Source organism: Homalodisca vitripennis, chromosome 3, assembly GCF_021130785.1.
Source record: "Homalodisca vitripennis isolate AUS2020 chromosome 3, UT_GWSS_2.1, whole genome shotgun sequence".
Lineage (NCBI taxonomy): Eukaryota > Metazoa > Arthropoda > Insecta > Hemiptera > Cicadellidae > Homalodisca > Homalodisca vitripennis.
In genome coordinates, this window is record NC_060209.1 from 187,803,691 (window position 1) to 187,823,998 (window position 20,308).

General features: G+C 32.0%; 1 protein-coding gene across 1 annotated transcript in view; it reads left to right on the plus strand.

Annotated features, from left to right (window-relative positions):
* Positions 1 to 20,308, plus strand: part of LOC124357875 (guanylate cyclase soluble subunit beta-1) — an 824,835-nt gene that overhangs the window by 71,700 nt on the left and 732,827 nt on the right. The gene's annotated exons all lie outside the window — the stretch shown is intronic.

Genomic DNA, 20,308 nt, shown 5'->3' on the forward strand with positions numbered 1-20,308 from the left:
CTTTGTCATCTCTCTTGACAGTTCCAGTGTTTGGCGTAACACGAGTTTGTAACTCAGACCCATTTTATTTCAGGTTTAGTTTCAATCGTGTTCTGGTCATATTGTTTGTAACATTCGTAAACTAAATTTAATAGCTGATAATCCAAATGTGGATCACGTCATATTTTTCCTTCCGGAGTTCAGTTTTATAGCAAATTTTCGTACGTTTTAAGTCAACGTTTACCAAACTTTTGGACTCAAGGCTGCTTTTAGTTTTGTACTACTTTCCGTGGCACCCCACTCCCTCAGCTCATCTCTATAGATTAGATAAAAAATAGCATTAAAGTATTATGAATTTATAATTAACATAATAATTCATTCACATATTTGCCTGTATGCGTATTATAAAATAACCATCTTAAAAATAGCAAGTAAAACAATATTTTTAACGATCATGTAAAACTTTGTACTATTCAATATTATTAAGTTTTTAAAGAACAAACAATATTATTATTCTTTTGTTATACTTGGAGTAATGCAAGTAAATATATAGAGGTAAGTAAAGTACAAATCGTTCAACATTTTAAATATTGTTTTAATAATCCAATGATTTCTTCATAAAAGTTACAGTTTAGCTAGTCAGATTGTATCTACTCAAATTCATCACAGTTCCTGATATTCGTTTACGTTTCACGCAAGCCAATCGGAAAAATTCGTTAAAAGTCTATGCGAAAGATTTGATTATTCCTTTAAATAGTACATTAAAATCTCCTGTTAGAAACAGTAGCATACACTTTTTTCAATTTTTTAGTTTGGTCTGTATTTTGATTTGATGGCTGCCACAACTGAGAAGGCAATAGGAGCAGAGAGTATCATCGAAAGCAACGTTCTGTATTTGGGGAATTTGCTTGCTTACTTTTACGACGTTACACGAAAACTCTATAAAATACAAGTTTTAGGATTCAAAAGTATGTTGGAATTCAACCTGTTGTTCATCACTTCAACGTTTAGATTTATGTCTTGGTTAAATGGATCGGATGTCCATATAAGGGAGTTGAAAATCTAATGTATCGCCTTTAGCCATGATATCCATGATGAAAGTAAATATATAGAGGTAAGTAAAGTACAAATCGTTCAACATTTTAAATATTGTTTTAATAATCCAATGATTTCTTCATAAAAGTTACAGTTTAGCTAGTCAGATTGTATCTATTCAAATTCATCACAGTTCCTGATATTCGTTTACGTTTCACGGAAGCCAATCGGAAAAATCCGTTAAAAGTCTATGCGAAAGATTTGATTATTCCTTTAAATAGTACATTAAAATCTCCTGTTAGAAACAGTAGCATACACTTTTTTCAATTTTTTAGTTTGGTCTGTATTTTGATTTGATGGCTGCCACAACTGAGAAGGCAGAAAGTAGCAGAGAGTATCATCGAAAGCAACGCTTTACTGGAAATTTGCTTGCTTCACTTTTACGACGTACACCAAAACTCTGTAAAATAATTCGTTTTGAATCCAATTTTTGGATTCAAAAGTATGTTGGAATTCAACCTGTTGTTCATCACTTCAACGTTTAGATTTATGTCTTGGTTAAATGGATCGGATGTCCATATAAGGGAGTTGAAAATCTAGTGTATTCGCCTTTAGCCATGATATCCATCCGCAAATGGAGTTTCTTTTTAAAACCTTCTATTATGTCCTACAGGTTTAAGATATTTGTCTTCTTCTGTTTCAATTACTTACTTAGTATATTCAAATATTCAAACTATAGGTAAGAAAAGTATTTTCGACAAAAAGAATGTATTTTCAATTACATGGTTTTTATCCTTTTGGTAAGCATATATTTCGTCTCTCAGCTCAAACACTCTAGAAAGGGTGTTACCAAGAGGTAACTATCAAGAACTACTGTAGAATAGAAAATGGGCTGTCAGATCCCATATCCTTGAACATTTGTTAAACAAATCTTACTTTTTAGGGGTGTTCTTCATGTAGTAAGTAAATCCGACAGTTCTTTGATGAGATGTTCAGCGGCTAATGCTTTTGTATGGATCATACATTGGGGGACCCAAACCGCAATGGTCCCTTTCGCCCTAGCTTGAAGCCCCATTTTCGACCCCCTATTGATCTGCCACTATCAGTAGACTACTTATTAGAACACATTTTTTCCACATGTCATGCTTATTGGCTTGTCTGGGTGGAGTGATGTGTAGCGTCAAGGCAACACGTTCTAAGAAATAGTGATGATTGCGCCTGCGAGTCTCTTACCAGAACGCTATTCATACGATAACGCAGCAATTTCTTTTGTTCGCACTTAATTGTATTAATATAAAGGTATATAAAAGTAATTTATGGAGATGTAGGTTTATCAATGATAATTAAATAATTCGATATGACATTATAAATATATTCTAGCATAAAGGCAGCAATAAATAAATATTCTAATTTTTTCACACTATATGATATTTTTCTTAATCACTGTAGCTCAACCGCGGCGCCCCTGGCAGGATTGTGAGACGCCCCGGGGCACACGCTTTGGGAAGCACTGTTTTATGCAATTATAATTGTATACTATTATGCGTATTCTTATATAACAGGTGTTCCAAAATTCCCCCCACCCATTAACTCTAAACTGAAATGTATCAATCAATATTCTTGGAAGTATCGTTTTAAGACTAATAAACGTGGCTTTTGGGATATACGAGACCTTCAACTCCCAACCCTAAATCGGTTATTTAGGAGAGTTAGTAATAATATTTAAATGTAAACCTGTGTTGACATTTCTGATTTTAAATGTCCTTGGAAGAGAAAAACAATGCCGCAAACCACATTCCTCCATCTCAATCCAATACAAAATTGCGGCCTGTCAAAGTTTTAATTTTAAATATTAGGATCCTGTCGTCTCTTACGTCACATGGGTTTAGGCTATGAGTATTTTAAATTACTGCTGCGTCTCGTTCTGGCAAAGTAATATAATATTGATTATTATGAATATTAGATTATTACCTCAGTTTTCGAATTGAACCCAGTGACGTATATATGGTTTAATTATATAATATATCTGTACCACTTTCAGTACTAATATTCATCACAAACACAGAGAGAAAAACTTGCGGTTTTAAGCAGATGTGAAAGCCGACTTTGCCGCCATTTCCTGTAGTTCTAAGACGCTTGTTTTAAATAATAATCTTGTTCTTATAACTCACAAAATTTTGCCATTTTTCTTATCATATAAACAGGAATCCATAATTTATTTGAAAAGAATATCTAAGAGTTGTCTATTTAAAAGATCCAACCTACCAAATATAATTAAACCATCACGCAAACATTAGAAATACTAAACATAAAACCAGTCAATGTGAAAAAAACGTTCTTTTTCAATATAATAAACAGTTGGAAAAATATACAGTGTCTCAGAATTTATTACCAAATCAACAATAATTGGTAGTTTTAAGATTAATAATTTATTATATATATATATATATAGTACTATCCTATAAAATGTAAACTGAATTTCATGGTAAAAAACTGTAGTCACCGTGGTTTGAAAACCGATCCTATTTACATTCGGAAGTAGATGTTTCCTCCAAGTAATACATTTATTTTAAGCGTCGTCCTTGAGAACTCATGCTTTAATTCATGATTAATTAGGTTCGGTTAACGATGGAACTTGTTTTCAGACATTACAAAACGTGAATAATATTAAGGATTGCAGAAATCGCAACATTCCTAGAATTTACATTCTGTATTAATTATATAATTCACGTTATCATATCTAATAATAATAATAATACATTTTGTATAGTGTTTAATATAAATTTATTTTAAATTAAAATAGCACTATTTTTCCACATTTATATATTGTTATATTGTAGTCAAGCAATTGCGTTCGTGAAGCTAATCACGTTAGGGGTTGCAATTCTTTGTGTTCGTGTGTGTGTGTGTGTGTGTGTGTGTGGGCGCGCGCGCGCGCGTGTGTGTCCGCAAGATATACCGGAAACGAACTGACTTATAATCTTCAAAATTGTATTTACAACAGCTGACTTACAATCTCAGGGCATAAGACAAATTTGGATGTACTTGGCCAACGTAATCAGTTTTCTAACACACAAAGAATATAATTTCCATGGTTTCGTAAAGCTAAAATAGCAGAAGAAACCTTTTAAAAGACGCTGTTAATGTGATCAGAACAGGTAAACTCTTGAGCAATGTGAATTTTCGTAAATGTATAGAATTATTCTCACCTACAAGTCTTGCGCAGTGACGGATATACAGTTTACAGTTTTTGCTGCATATTAATATTGCAGTATCTTTAACGTTATATTTCATTACAGTACTTTAAAATAATACCAAAAACATTTATTAATTATTTATTACATACGCCTACGTCACGTCACACCATAATGAGATATAAATTATGTACAGTATAGAATGAATTTGGATGACCTGTTTAGTCTTCAATATACAACGAACGATGAATAGAAAGGATCGTTTGGTAATATCTCAGGGAAAGTATATGCATTGATGTTTAGGATGGGTCCTTCCATCACTACGCTGTTTGACACAGCTAACTCTAATTTCTTATATTGGCTTAAATTAAATTTATTAAGTTTAATTTTTATTTTATTTAATTTTTAATTTGTTTTATTTTTTATGTATTTAATAATTATTTATTTAATTTGTGATGATAACCTTTACTAGTCAGGCTTTTCAGTAAAGCATTAACGAAGTACGTAATTCGTGAAAATAATCCTAAAATGCTAACTTAGCCATCCCTAAACAAATGATGTTTTACATATATTTTTTAGTTTAGCGTAATAAGAAGATAAAGGATTTTGTTTGCGAGCTGTACTCGTAATTGGTGAAGTGGGATTTGGCTGTCGAAAAATTCCCGCCACACTGAAAATCCTTTTGTCCAGTAAATGTAACTGGCCGCCCAGGGAATGATAATTCCACACACACATTCCTCGTGGGACCGGGCGTCCTCCTCCTCCCCCCCGCCACTTCCTGTACCGTGAACTATATTCTTACCAAATCCCTAATTATATCCCCTCACTTTTTCTATTTTACAAATTTTGCTTTCTACATTGTACGTACATACTTACATGTTAGTGCAAAAACTTATTTCTGATGATACAAAAATCTAATTAATTTTAAGGTTTATTTTAGCTATAGCTTTTAAGTTTCATATAAGACAGCTCATATTTGCAATTTTAATTAAATGTTGTATTTAGTATCATAAACTCTTTTTATATAAAATCTGTAAGGAAAAATGTGTAATTAAACCTTCCCAAGCAAATGACTATGCTAAAATATTTAATACTGTTTCGCTATATACCGGGCTTGTTTGAATCAAAACTGCTTCATTTTTTGAAACAAGAAGTATATATAAGTGATAGTAATTTCATTTTTATTTTATTGCTTTAGTTTTATTTTAACATTAAAGCTTTATCAAAATCGATAAACCTTTAATAGGCGTACAAATAAAACAAAATTTAACTTTGAAATTCTAATTTATTATTTTATAAATAATTAAAATATTAAAGTAAAATAGTTGTGATGGAAAGTTTAGAAAATCTCTCAGGTTTTATACTTAATACATTTTGTGGTTTGCGTTTCATAATAAAAATACTACACCATATATTTAATTATTTATGAAGATCGGTCTGGAGTATCTGATGATTTATTTATACTGAATAATCATGACATGCGGTTAGAAGGTATTTGAAACTGGAGCAATTTAGCTCCAGGTCACCTACCTTACTGCAGTATATCTAGTATGACGCTGTCACAGACTAGACTCCTGAAATCTGAAGTCATATTCGCCGAAGTTATCTATAAAAGTCGGTGACGAAGAATCTCAAAATGTTTTCAAAAGCTTTATATCGTTCCGACACCAGAGACACATAGACTACAAAATAAAAACAGTATAGTATGATCAAGGTGAATAGGGATTCTCACTGCTTATCAGGTGGACAATTAAGTGCACTAAAATGTTTTAGTACCTTGTCAGATTCCTTACGTTGTACTAAGGGGAACGTGAACTTAACATAAACACAACATTCACGTCATCAATCAATCATCGTTTATTTCATAAATACATACTATAACTACTATATTTGAAACTTTTAGGATTTTATCAAAAATCTTTCTTAGTTACTGAAATTGTGTAAAATGTACATTTTTACCAGTTTTTTGTTTCTAAACGTGTTCGCACTTTGATCAATGTTTTTTGTCCCTAAGTTTGTTTGGTTATAACCTATTCTTGTAGATAGCTCAGTGTATATTTTGTTTTATGTATAACTTATCAGTTTATTTACAAACTTTATTTCTTGTGTACGTGGCAAACAATAAAAGTACTTTATTAACCATTCTTGATCTTTTTTAATATATTTAAATATTAATGCTTTATGGTATTAAATATTAACTTATGTTAAAATAATATTACAGCATCCTTATGGTCGAAATATAAAGAAGGATTACTCAGAGTAAACTAACCGATGTTCCAACAATATTGCAACTCTAGAGTTACTATCAAATGTAATTACGTCACGGTAACTTCTAGACCAGAGTTCTCAGGTTTGTGTATTTTGTTACCGGCTAGTCTACTGTTGCTGTCTTGTTTTAATGGGGTTTTCTGTTTGGCATTTACCTAGATACTCGTATTATGATGTATTAACTTTTTTTCCTGATAAATGTTTTGCAAGTTTTAATATTATTGAAATTCGTTTACGATCTAATTTTTTATTTTCGTTTAATGTTTTCAAAACAAATTGTTAACAAGGTATGTCGTAAACCCTTCTATACAATACATCTACACTTCCTAAAATATACTCGTATATTGCACAATTTTATCATTTATATTATTGTAGTTTACAATCAAAAAGGTTACATTGGTCAATCTGAAGGTTTTTGGCAAATTCTTTGTGGCAAGTACGCGATTTACCACCTTGCCACAATTTCTCTGCTGTCCTGTGTGCTAAGAGTTAGAAGGTAAATTGCAGTTGCAATTGTAATTTTCCTTTACACAGTACCTTTATGAATATGCTAAATAATGAAATACAGTAAAATACTTCATTTTTAATACAAAATATGAGTGCCTTACTTGTTTGTTACTGGCTGAGCTGAGGTTGCATGCAAAATGTCAGATCTATATATATCATGTCGTTCTCGATGTATCCTGCGAACTGACATTTAAAATTTTGTTCATTAAAATGGTTTTCATACGAACTTTAGAATATTCCAGTCTCAAGAGTGACTGAATTTGCTAAAGCTCACCTAATATAAAATAATTACTGTTTTTTATCATTAAATTACAGTTGAATTTCTGGTATTACGCAATACAACAGAATATCCCGGCTGATTGGTACATTTTCTGGAAATGGATTTGTTTTATCAGATCAGAACTACTCTGCGGTCAATGCAGACAATGTCATTTTAAGATTTTCCGCAATCAAGAGAACAAATCAAAAGAAGTTCCTTTATAGTTGCTCTTCATCTTTCACATCTGATGTCCGGGCTCTTTTATTGATATTTCCTTCTTATATTCCTTTCTAATTGTATCACAAAATGCTTCCTGAAGGTTTTTTTTTTCCTTTCTGACATTGTTGTTGTCGTGAAATTTCAATAATTCTCAATATGTTCAATAAAAAAATTCAAGGTCTGTACTAATGGTCAGATATACAGGATTCATGCTTCCCTGTACTGACAGGGTGCAACGCCGGGCAGAGATAAACAGCATTGAAATTAAAATTGATAAACTAATTGGCAAACTAACATCGATTGAATGGGTAACACAATTTGATACTTTACCAAGTTTCTATATGCTGTATAAATGTGTCCATTACGCTGAATATTTAATAATAAATGAGACTATTAAAAGATTAAAGACCGTTTTAACATAACGGAGCTAAAATTGATTTTAAATAATGATAATGGCAATAAGGTGACCAAATTACTTATAATCAAAAAAGTTCCAGATAATTCACAAGGGGATTTGTTAATGCATTACATCAATAGTTATAGAAAATTTACGTACGAGCCATATTTTAAATACTATTTTCATATTTTATCTGTTCAAAAAAGGTAATGCATGTGCAATTGGGAATTACATAGGGTGTCTTTGATATTTTGCGTAAGGATACCGTTTACAAGCTTACTTACTAAGACTTTGTTGTAATAGGTAAAATATCGTGACCAGAATCAGTATGAGGCGTGATTTTAAAAGGGGCGATTCCCATCATTTACAATATATTTATTCAACTTACATGGTGCTCTTAAAATTAGCGAAAAAACTGGTATTTTTTTATTTTCGTACGCTTACTGTACGATTGGCTGGAAGGTCTTAATTTTAAGGTCTTCAAGTTTAGTTTATCCATACAAACATAAAATTACTTAAAAAATTACTATATTGATTTGAATGCGGGGTGTGATGTCCAGCAGTAGTCATGAATTCAGAGACAACGATGGGCCTCATTCACGGTTGTATTTAGAGAACAATCATGTTTTCTCTTTTCACAAATGATTAGTCAGATATTTTAGTTGTCTGTTGAAACTTTGAAATGTATTGCTATACACAGCCGACATTGTTAGCAGAGCTGTTGTCGGGGGTTGTTGTTGGTGTTGTGTTGTTGTGTTGTGTGTGTTGTTGTTGTTGTGTGTTGTTATGTGTGTGTGTGTGTGTTTTTGTTGTTTGTGTGTGTTGTGTTTGTTGCTGTTTTTTGTAGCAGAGCTTCAACCTGGGGTTGTGTAGAAGATGAAAAAGTGGAATCAGAGCTTCCATATATTACCAAAAGACCCTTGCGTATGTGGCTCGCATTGAAAGTAACTCCGAAAACATATATTTTCATACCCTAAAGATAAATTAAAATACTCATAAAGTATTACCTTTACCGCAGTGCATGTTACCTTATAATTGAAAAGTCATAAATAAAGGCGTTCTATGGTGCATGGATTGGAAGCGGTCAAATATATTTTTTTTAGCAATGGTGAAGTAGGAAGGAAGATGAATGTTGTAGAAGGAGAAATGGCGAAGCGGACTGTGAGGGCAGTACTTGACCCACGACCTTGACCTTGTCAGTAGGAGTTCCTGTACAGATAGATAATGTAAATACTGTCTCATGATGAATAAGAACCCGTGTGAAATCAATTTACTTAAATTAGAAACCGTTGATCAAGGGAAAGAATTGCCGGTTATAGTCGAATAATGTAAGTTTTTATATTTTGGTGTTTTATATTATTATTTTTTTCTGGTCATGTCAAGCTATTACCTTAAGGGTGCTGATTGAATACCAATTAATAACCAGAGGGCAAAAATGTGAAATATTGTTTAAGAAAACAATGAATAACGATTAGAAACTGACCGGGAAACATAATTATAGCTTTGCTTTTTAGATGGATATGTGTATGTATATGTTTGTTTGTCTATTGATATGGGTGTAATTGTGTAGTTTTTGCTCTCTTTTGATTTAAATATTGCTATAAAATTAAGTTATTCTTTAATTATTGTGACCATAATAATTATTTAGATTGTTCGTTAAAGACATTTTTAATTTGTCCTTGTGTACTTGTTTATTCCAATTTTTACATTTTCAATCTGATAGTTGATGTAAAATAACAAAATATTTTATTTATATTTTTGTATTTTATATCATTTTTCTACATCACTCATCCGCCTTCCTACTTCACTATTGCTTCGAAATATATTTGACCGCTTCCAATCCCTGCACCATAGAACGCCTTTATTGATAATTTATAGGGTAACATGCACTGCGGTAAAGGTAATACTTTATGAGTATTTTATTTTATCTTTAGGGTATGAAAATATATGTTTTCAGAGTTACTTTCAATATGAGCCACATACACATAGTGGTACGAAAGATCCTTTTGATAAAATATTAAAGCACTGATTTCACTTTTTCATCTTCTACACAACCCCAGGTTGAAGCTCTGCTACAAAAAACAGCAACAAACACAACACACACAAACAACAACAAACAAACACACACACACAACAACACAACCCCAACAACAACCCCCGACAACAGCTCTGCTAACAATGTCGGCTGTTTATAGTAATACATTTCAAAGTTTCAACAGACAACTAAAATATCTGACTAATCATTTGTGAAAAGAGAAAACATGATTGTTCTCTAAATACAACCGTGAATGAGGCCCATCGTTGTCTCTGAATTCATGACTACTACTGGACATCACACCCCGCATTCAAATCAATATAGTAATTTTTTAAATAATTTATAATTTGTATGGATAAACTAAGCTTGAAGACCTTAAAATTAAGACCTTCCAGCCAATCGTACAGTAAGCGTACGAAAATAAAAAACAATACTAGTTTTTCACAAATTTTAAGAGCACCATGTAAGTTGAGTAAATATATTGTAAAATGATGGGAATCGCCCTTTTTAAAATCACGCCTCATACTGATTCTGAAGTCACGATATTTTACCTTTAGTAAGTAAGCTTGTAAACGGTATCCTTACAAAAAATATCAAAGACGCCCTACGTAATTCCCAATTGCACATGTATGACCTTTTTTGAACAGATAAAATATGAAAATATTTAGAATTTGGCTCGTACGTAATTTTTCTATAAATATTGATGTAAAGCATTAAAAAATCCCCTTGTGAATCATCTCGAACTTTTTTAATTATAAGTCATTCCGTCACCTTATTGTCATTATCACCATTTAAAATCAATTTTAGCTCCATAATGTTAAGACGGTCTCTAGTCTTTAAATAGTCTCTCTTAAATAGGTATACAATAACAAAATATTACAATTATGTTTGTTTTAATCTGTAGTTTAGGGGTTTCTAAAACATCTAAAACATTTGCATAAACAAATTCACGTCCGTGTCAGAGAACACTTCCATCAACTTTTTACGTCCTTATCTTTTTTCTTTTGTAACTGTCTTTGTATTTTACTTGTACTGTATTGAACAAGTTTTCATATAATGAGTTATTGGTGGAATTGTTATTATATAATGTATTTGGTCAATACCTATTGAAAAGTCTATTAGAACTGCAATGTCTCTTAGTAAATTAAATAATTAATGTTTTATTACGTAATGAAATACGTAAGTCGGGCAATATTTACGTGTTTAAAATAGCTCTTCTAATAATTTTGTTGTCTTATAGAACTATGTTTAAATTCTACATTAGTTAGTCCGAATTTAGTAAATTAAACAATGCAATACATTACGAGTAACATATATAGGAGTAAAGGATATTATTTAAATTCACTCCATAAACTGTTTGATAGTGTTCGTGAAGCCTGAATTCTGAACCAGTAACATGAAACCTACCCTAATGGATGGCGCAAGTAGTCTGTGTAATACGGCAGTAGCATCTGTCGGAGTGAAAGTTTAAAACGTGATCAGTGAACGATTTCCACTAAAGCTGAAATCAGACGGGTCTGAGTTACACATTTGTGGTACAGCTGACACTGGAACTGTCAGGAGAGATGACAAAGCGACGCGTCTCTGCCACACACCACCGACATTGTCAACCTTCCTTTTATTTCTTCTGTAGCACAAATGGAGCTTTCCTTGAACTGCTTAGATGTGCACGAAATTGTTGGTATTTCAAAACAAGAGGACCATCTTGATACCTTCCTAATTGAAGTAAACATAACATTACAATGCAGAACAACTATTTTAATGCAGAACAAACATATAAACATCTTTATTAGTAAGATAATATAAAGTTAGCTTTCCTTGAATAAATTCAACTGCTTTGATTTGGAACAAAATGTTGGGTATACAAATATTCGTATTTAATCATTAAAGGACCATATTGATGCCTTCCTAATTGAATTAAACATAACATTACAATTGTACTATTTAAATGCAGAACAAATATACAGTCTAACAGTCAAATACCAAATTTTAGCCACCATTAAGAAAAATAGAAACTAGTAAAGATCATATTTTTAGTCCCGCACTCAAAACATTATTTTGCTAGTTATTCAAATATCGGAGCAAAATACAATGCTACAATGCATTATCCTAACCGTTTTAGGAATTATCAGAAACTAAAATTACAGACTGGCAGATCGAAATGTCGCTATTGTTAACCTAGATTAATATTGTTACTTTAATTTCACTTAACAAAAAATCTCTCTAGCAAAATAGAAACATTTCAATCCTCTTTTAATAGTGTTAGCAACGGTTTTAATGATGCGTAATGTTAACGCATATAATTAAGGGAGTTACTCTTTATCGAGCACGAGTAAGACTTTTCAGATTGACTAATGTATAATTTTCTGTTGTTCTTGTTTAAGTTTGTACAATATCATTGTAACTACTTACATACTACAAGGTAACTTCGCTGAAGTTTCATACGAAATTTCAAGTCTACATCACTCCCATCTAGAAGTATTCTGTGGAAAGCTAATATTTGCTAACGTTCAGCCAAATCCTACTGAGTTGCATGCACCATAATCAAACTCAAAATGTCCTATAAGAAATGAAGCTTTATGCATAACTTTGTTTATAGCTCAATTTTATCTCGAGATATCGTTCGAGCAGACAGAAGACAAATATTTCCAGCATACTTAGTAAAAGTCTTCACTAACCTTAGTCTGATGATAACAATTCTTACACATCACCCTACTCTATATACCTGATAACTATTTCCTGTTATATAAACTATGTTAAAATTGCCAAATAAGTTTTAAAATACCTGCAATTTTCATTCAAGTGATTAAATTATTCTGCAAACTGAACTCATAATAGGAGAGATGCTGTAATCTGCATTGTTTAAAGATTCGACTTTTTTTAATATCGACGGATAATGACACTATTCTAAGTGAAATAGGTCAGCTCGTATTAGGATTTTCTCTTTTTGTGTGTATCCCAGTTCCTAGTAGACAACACAATTTCGCCTTAAATGTTTCAATACCAACTAATGAAATCTTAAAAAGTAGTTGGCCAAGAGCCATGGAATCCTGCAGAGACGTTTATTTTACTTTATAGGTGATCTCAGAAAATGTTTCGCTCTCCGACCCACTGACCTCAAACTTAGACATTGATCTACTGGCAATGAATTGGCTTAGAAGATTGGAATATCTTTCAGTGACCATAGTTTAGACATTCAACTATTAGTAATTAATTGCTAAAGAAATAGTATATCTTTTGATGTCCATCATTTGGATATTTACCTTTTGTTATTTGGTTTAGAGGATTGGAATATGTTCAGTGATCATAATTTAGACATTTGACTATTGATAATTTGTTCTTAGGATTGGAATTTCTTTCAATTACCACCACATAGATAATCAACAATAATTTTTCGGTGGTTCAGAAGCTTGGATTTTTTTTTAATGAAATTGATCTATTGATATCTGGTTCAGAAGTTTATAGAATATCTTTCAATGGCTATAAAATAGACAAATACTATCGGTAATCGATTTAGAAGATTAGAATATCTTTAAACGACCATCATTTCAACTTTAATTGGTTCAGAAGATTGATATATCTTGCAATGACAACAGTGTAAATACAGAACAGTTTGTCTACTATTCAATTTGGCTATGCCTATCCTACGATAAAGGTGGGGTCACTTCGAAAAGTCAACTCCGCTCGTTTTTGCTGTGAGCCAAATTAATTTAAGTAGTCGTCTTAACGTACATAAATAATTTCGGCAATAAATGTATATATCAGTGAAGATCTAAATCCTGTTTGTTTATAGTCCACATTAATAGGTGTCAAATGTTAAATAATGTAATGGTTTTTTTATAGCTGACCACCAAAGGAAGACGGAATGGATGATATTCTCCAAATTCAATACCGATTTGTTCGCAATACTTGTTTTTGGAACAGAGTTGTTGGCATTAAGATGACTGGTGTCAAGCAACAAATTAGGTGGCTGCTTAAGGGTGGGTGGACGTTGAGGGATCTTGTCAGTGGAAGGAGGGTGGTTTTATGGTCTTGAGAATTTCCTCCAAATTACCGAACAAAGCCGTCTATCACGCTTCGATGGGATACTAGGTCTGAAAAACAAGAAGAATGGAGCATGAAAAAATATCACACCGAATTACTATCGTTAATCTGAGTATCTACAGTGTTCGGAGAATATGAGTTTCAAAACTTTATCAAACAAGATAAAATATATCACATCTTATATTCCGTTATCTTTCTCTCATAGATTCCTTGAATTATATGGAAGTTTTAGACGACACTTATTTATTTTATATCAATATCTATTACAAAAAGACTATTTAATGGAGAATATATATTTAGTGAATAATCAATTAAATCCCTCTAGAAACGTAATAATGTTATCAAAACCTTGTACCCTAATAATTGAGTAATATGTAAACCTGTTCGTAGCATATTCGTTAGAATCGCCATAACTTTATTTAAGTAATCTATACCGTTTTTATCACTAAAAATGAAATTCTACGAAAAGCTTTTATTTTTATTACTAACTTTTATGTATCTTGTAAACTTAGGTTTTATAGTGGGGATTAGTAAGTTTATTTTAGAGTTATGATACGTCCACTATTTAAAAATATGTAGAAATGTGTTATTTTTAATCTAGTTATGTTGTTATATTATATTATTATAAGCTACTATTTAACATAAAAAGTATTTATTTCTGTTTCAAATAGCTGGAGAAAAGTGGAGTTGAATGTGGAAAAACATAGAGGTTTGTAACAAACAAACAACACTAATACGAGTTGGTATTAAAGTTATAAATGCACTAAAAACCACACATTTTATTACGATTATGAGTAAAATGGAGAAACATTTGTTTTTCAACTAGTAATGGTAAAAGAGAAAATCCTCACACAGTTTTAAAATTTTACATATCATTTTCAAACTGCCTGCCTTGTTTCCTAATACATGCTCTTGCTCTTTTCCTCATCGCTCTAACTGTAACTTTGAAAGATAAGGTTTGGCGAAGTTTCTCAAATGTTGCTGATATTCTTCCTCTTAGTTCTGGTTCTGAGTTTACTGGCGTGGAGTATACTTCATCTTTCATGAATCCCCAGGCAAAAAAGTCCATACGGGTTAGGTCCGGAGACCTTGCCGGCCAAGCCACAGACCCACCCCTTCCTAACCATGTTCGATAGTTCAATGTCAACCACTCACGTACCACATTGCTGAAGTGGGGGGTGGGAGCGCCGTCCTGTTGGTAAATTATCTCGTCTCTTTGAATGTTGTCAATTCCATCTAAAAAAACCTGGAAGGTTGTGCTGAAGGAACTGCAAGTAACTTTCTCCGGTTAAGCTTTCTTAAAAAAAGTGTGGTCCTGTCAGTTGGTCCCCTAACAGACCAGCCCAAACATTAATTTTGAAACGTGTTTGAAATGATCTTTCCCTGGTAGCTTTAGGATTTTGTTCTGCCCATAAATACAGATTGTGCGTATTAAATATGCCTTCTCTGGTAAACAAAGACTCATCGGTCCATAATATCTTCTTTAAAAAATGTTACTACTTATTGTCACTGTTCAGTAGCCAGCGACAAAATTCAACTCTTGGAGCAAATTCAGTTGGCTTCAATGCTTGAACTGAAGTGAAATGATATTCATGAAGTTTATTTTTCTTTAAAATGTCAAAAACCTTCCACTGGGACATACCAACTTCACGGGCAACCTGCCGGGTACTAATGCCTGGATTATTATGAACATTATCAAGATCCAATTCTTCCACTCCAACGTCATGGATGACATTACCTACCTCATTAGCAGATTTATACACAGTGCCCCTCTCCACTAGTCGCTGATGTAGCCTGGTGAATACTGCCGAGGTTGGTGTTCGGCGATCAGGGTATCGATGAGCGTACTCTCTTGTAGCTTCAAGTGCATTTCCGTTACAAAAACTGTACACAAAGTGCATTTCTGCATACTCTTGAGAAGTGAACTCCATTATAGCTTTCACTACACTAGTTTGGAAGTACAAGATATGCATTCAGCAGTGTATACACCTAGGCATGTTGTTGCAGCATTCTTCAATCACATAACTTTCATTTGCAAGGAATTACCAGATGAAAATGTTATCTGAACCTAATGATAGGACAACTGATAAGATAATGCAGGAATGTGGTGCAGCTATGTTTTTGGTAGTAAACTTTGATGTACACACTGCCTCCCAGAAAAAATCTCTTACTATCTATCCTAGTATGGTGAATGGAAAAATAAAATCTGATTTTATTTGTTTATTATTAAAACCTCTGTTTTTTCACATTCAACTTCACTTTTCTGCAGCTATTTGAAACAGAAATAAATACTTTTTTATGTTAAATAGTAGCTTATTAAATGGACAAGTTTTTGTGAAATTTTACAATTGAATCTCGCTTAAATTTGCTAAGAATATAGGTTTTTTAAAAAATTTTTAATTTTAAAAGACATTTCAATTTTCTTACTTTTATTGGTAATAAGTATCACATAAAGTTATGTGAATTGCTTATTATGGTCTTTTTTTATTTAAATTTTATGAACTTTCAGAAAGCACCTATAAAAAATTATTTACAAAGTAAAAATTGGAGAAAAATGCTGCTTTTTACATAATTACATAAATTTTCTGAAAATAGGGAAAAAATCGGTACTAACAGGATTGTTCAGATAACAATTTTTAAATAATAGTTTCTTACTGTCCTATGTCTATATTATTACCAGATTTAATTTTTCACACCAAGAGCCAGTCACCCTGTATAAACAGTTCACGTATTATTGATGGATGGATGGACGTAAAAGATATGAGGTAAAAGATTTTGCATTAACATTTTTAACTTTTCGCATACTGTTAAGTTTTTTTGTTTTAGCAAACTCTCGAAACCCATTTTGTGTATACATGATATTCTTTAACTTTCTGAAAATGCTTTATAGAATTGTTTCTTTTGATCAAGATTTATATCTATTAGTCATAGTTGTATATGTTTACGTTTTTGATTATCAGTTCATAATTTTCAACTGGTTTTGTTTACGCTGTGGTAATTTTGGAAATGTTTAATCTTCGTCAACTTATTATTTGAAATAGACGGAATATTTTAGTTGTAAAATACATAAATATAATCTTAAAAAACAATACATATTAGAAAAATAATATCAGCAAAAATCAATGTCAGAAAACATTAAAAATATACTCCCTAACAGAAAAGAAGTTTTACATTCCAAAAATAATTTTGATAAATATACTTTTTATTTTGAAATAATTACATACAATGCCCTATACTAGTAAACTATAAATGAATTTTTTCAATTATTTTTCGTCCAATCATAAAATTCTTGAGTACTGATTTTTATTTTTATTTTCTTATTATGGTAATATATCGGAATACGTAATATGTGCGAATTTTGCAGTGTCTGGCATAATGAAACTAGTAAGGATAATTCTAGTGTATTTGAATGAATTATGAATGAGCAATTTCGTCGTGTTATTATAAACCGCATTTAAACCCACAACTTGTTCACGTCTGAGCAGTTTCATTCATTCCAGAAAAACTCTACTTTCATTTCTAAAGAAATAAAAGAAAGGTTGTGACAATGTCGGTTGTGTCAGGAGGAGAAATGTCGCTTTGTCATCTCTCTTGACAGTTCCAGTGTTTGGCGTAACACGAGTTTGTAACTCAGACCCATTTTATTTCAGGTTTAGTTTCAATCGTGTTCTGGTCATATTGTTTGTAACATTCGTAAACTAAATTTAATGGCTGATAATCCAAATGTGGATCACGTCATATTTTTCCTTCCGGAGTTCAGTTTTATAGCAAATGTTCGTACGTTTTAAGTCAACGTTTACCAAACTTTTGGACTCAAGGCTGCTTTTAGTTTTGTACTACTTTCCGTGGCACCCCACTCCCTCAGCTCATCTCTATAGATTAGATAAAAAATAGCATTAAAGTATTATGAATTTATAATTAACATAATAATTCATTCACATATTTGCCTGTATGCGTATTATAAAATACCATCTTAAAAATAGCAAGTAAAACAATATTTTTAACGATCATGTAAAACTTTGTACTATTCAATATTATTAAGTTTTTAAAGAACAACAATATTATTATTCTGTTGCTATACTTGGAGTAATGCAAGTAAATATATAGAGGTAAGTAAAGTACAAATCGTTCAACATTTTAAATATTGTTTTAATAATCCAATGATTTCTTCATAAAAGTTACAGTTTAGCTAGTCAGATTGTATCTACTCAAATTCATCACAGTTCCTGATATTCGTTTACGTTTCACGCAAGCCAATCGGAAAAATTCGTTAAAAGTCTATGCGAAAGATTTGATTATTCCTTTAAATAGTACATTAAAATCTCCTGTTAGAAACAGTAGCATACGCAAGTTAGACGTCTAACTTTGTAGCTATTTTTTTAAATATTTAATAACTTATTCAGTGCTCTGCTCATAATTATATAATGGTTTTCATAACGTTCTGTATTTGGGAGTTCCTTTTACATATTTTTGGGAGAAAACAAGTTCGATCCGTGGAGCTCGTTTATTCTCGTCTAGGTTTGCTCTAAAAATGGGAAAAGATGTTTTTAGTACTTATATTAACAAATATTTATTCAAAGGTAAATAATGAGTTTAATGAGGTCAATTAACCCGTATCTGATAATACAGAGATACAAAAAACATTCTCTCTGTGTCTATATCGCTACATAGGCTATTACGGGTTAGCAGTTTTGTTTTAAGAGTTATAAGAGTCAAGCACTTTATAGGATCCAATTAAAAGTTTTTAAAATGTGAATGAGCCTGTTCTTTACAACAGGCTTTTATAATTGGTTTTCGAATGTATACTTTTTTCAAAATACAGTAACTTTTCAATTTTTTTAGTTTGGTCTGTATTTTGATTTGATGGCTGCCACAACTGAGAAGGCAGAAAGTAGCAGAGAGTATCATCGAAAGCAACGCTTTCCTGGAAATTTGCTTGCTTCACTTTTACGACGTTACACCAAAACTCTATAAAATAATTCGTTTTGAATCCAGTTTTTGGATTCAAAAGTATGTTGGAATTCAACCTGTTGTTCATCACTTCAACGTTTAGATTTATGTCTTGGTTAAATGGATCGGATGTCCATAAGGGAGTTGACATCGTTTATAGGGAGATATTCATCAAAATATGTTTAGAAAAATCTTCTTTAATAAACTATTTCGGGGCGGCAAATCTAGTGTATTCGTCTTTAACCATGGTATCCATCCGCAAATGGAGTTTCTTTTTTAAACCTTCTATTACGTCCTACAGGTTTAAGATATTTGTCTTCTTCTCTTTCAATGACTTACTTAGTATATTCAAAGTTTAAAACAATACAGTAAGAAAAGTATCTTCGACAAAAATAATGTATTTTCAATGACATGGTTTTTATCCTTTTGGTAAGCATATATTTCGTCTCTCAGCTCAAACACCCTACAAAGTGTGTTATCAAGAGGCAACTATCAAGAACTACTGTAGAATAGAAAATGGGCTGTCAGATCCCATATCCTTGAACATTTTTTAAAAAAATCTTACTTTTTAGGGGTGTTCTTCATGTAGTAAGTAAATCCGACAGTTCTTTGATGAGATGTTCAGCGGCTAATGCTTTTGTATGGATCATACATTGCGGAGCCCAAACCGCAATGGTCCCTTTCGCCCTAGCTTGAAGCCCCCTTTTCGACCCCCTATTGATCTGCCACTATCAGTAGACTACTTATTAGAACACATTTTTTCAACATCATGCTTATTGGCTTGTCTGGGTGGAGTGATGTGTAGCGTCAAGGCAACACGTTCTAAGAAATAGTGATGATTGCGCCTGCGAGTCTCTTACCAGAACGCTATTCATACGATAACGCAGCAATTTCTTTTGTTCGCACTTAATTGTATTAATATAAAGGTATATAAAAGTAATTTATGGAGATGTAGGTTTATCAATGATAATTAAATGATTCGATATGACATTATAAATATATTCTAGCATAAAGGCAGCAATAAATAAATATTCTAATTTTTTCACACTATATGATATTTTCTTAATCACTGTAGCTCAACCCGCGGCGCCCCTGGCAGGATTGTGAGACGCCCCGGGGCACACGCTTTGGGAAGCACTGTTTTATGCAATTATAATTGTATACTATTATTATGCGTATTCTTATATAACAGGTGTTCCAAAATTCCCCCCACCCATTAACTCTAAACTGAAATGTATCAATCAATATTCTTGGAAGTATCGTTTTAAGACTAATAAACGTGGCTTTTGGGGTATACGAGACCTTCAACTCCTAACCCTAAACAGTTATTTTAGAGAGTTACTCAAAATATTTAAATGTATACCTGTGTTGACATTTCTCATTTTAAATGTCCTTGGAAAAGAAAAACAATGCCGAAAACG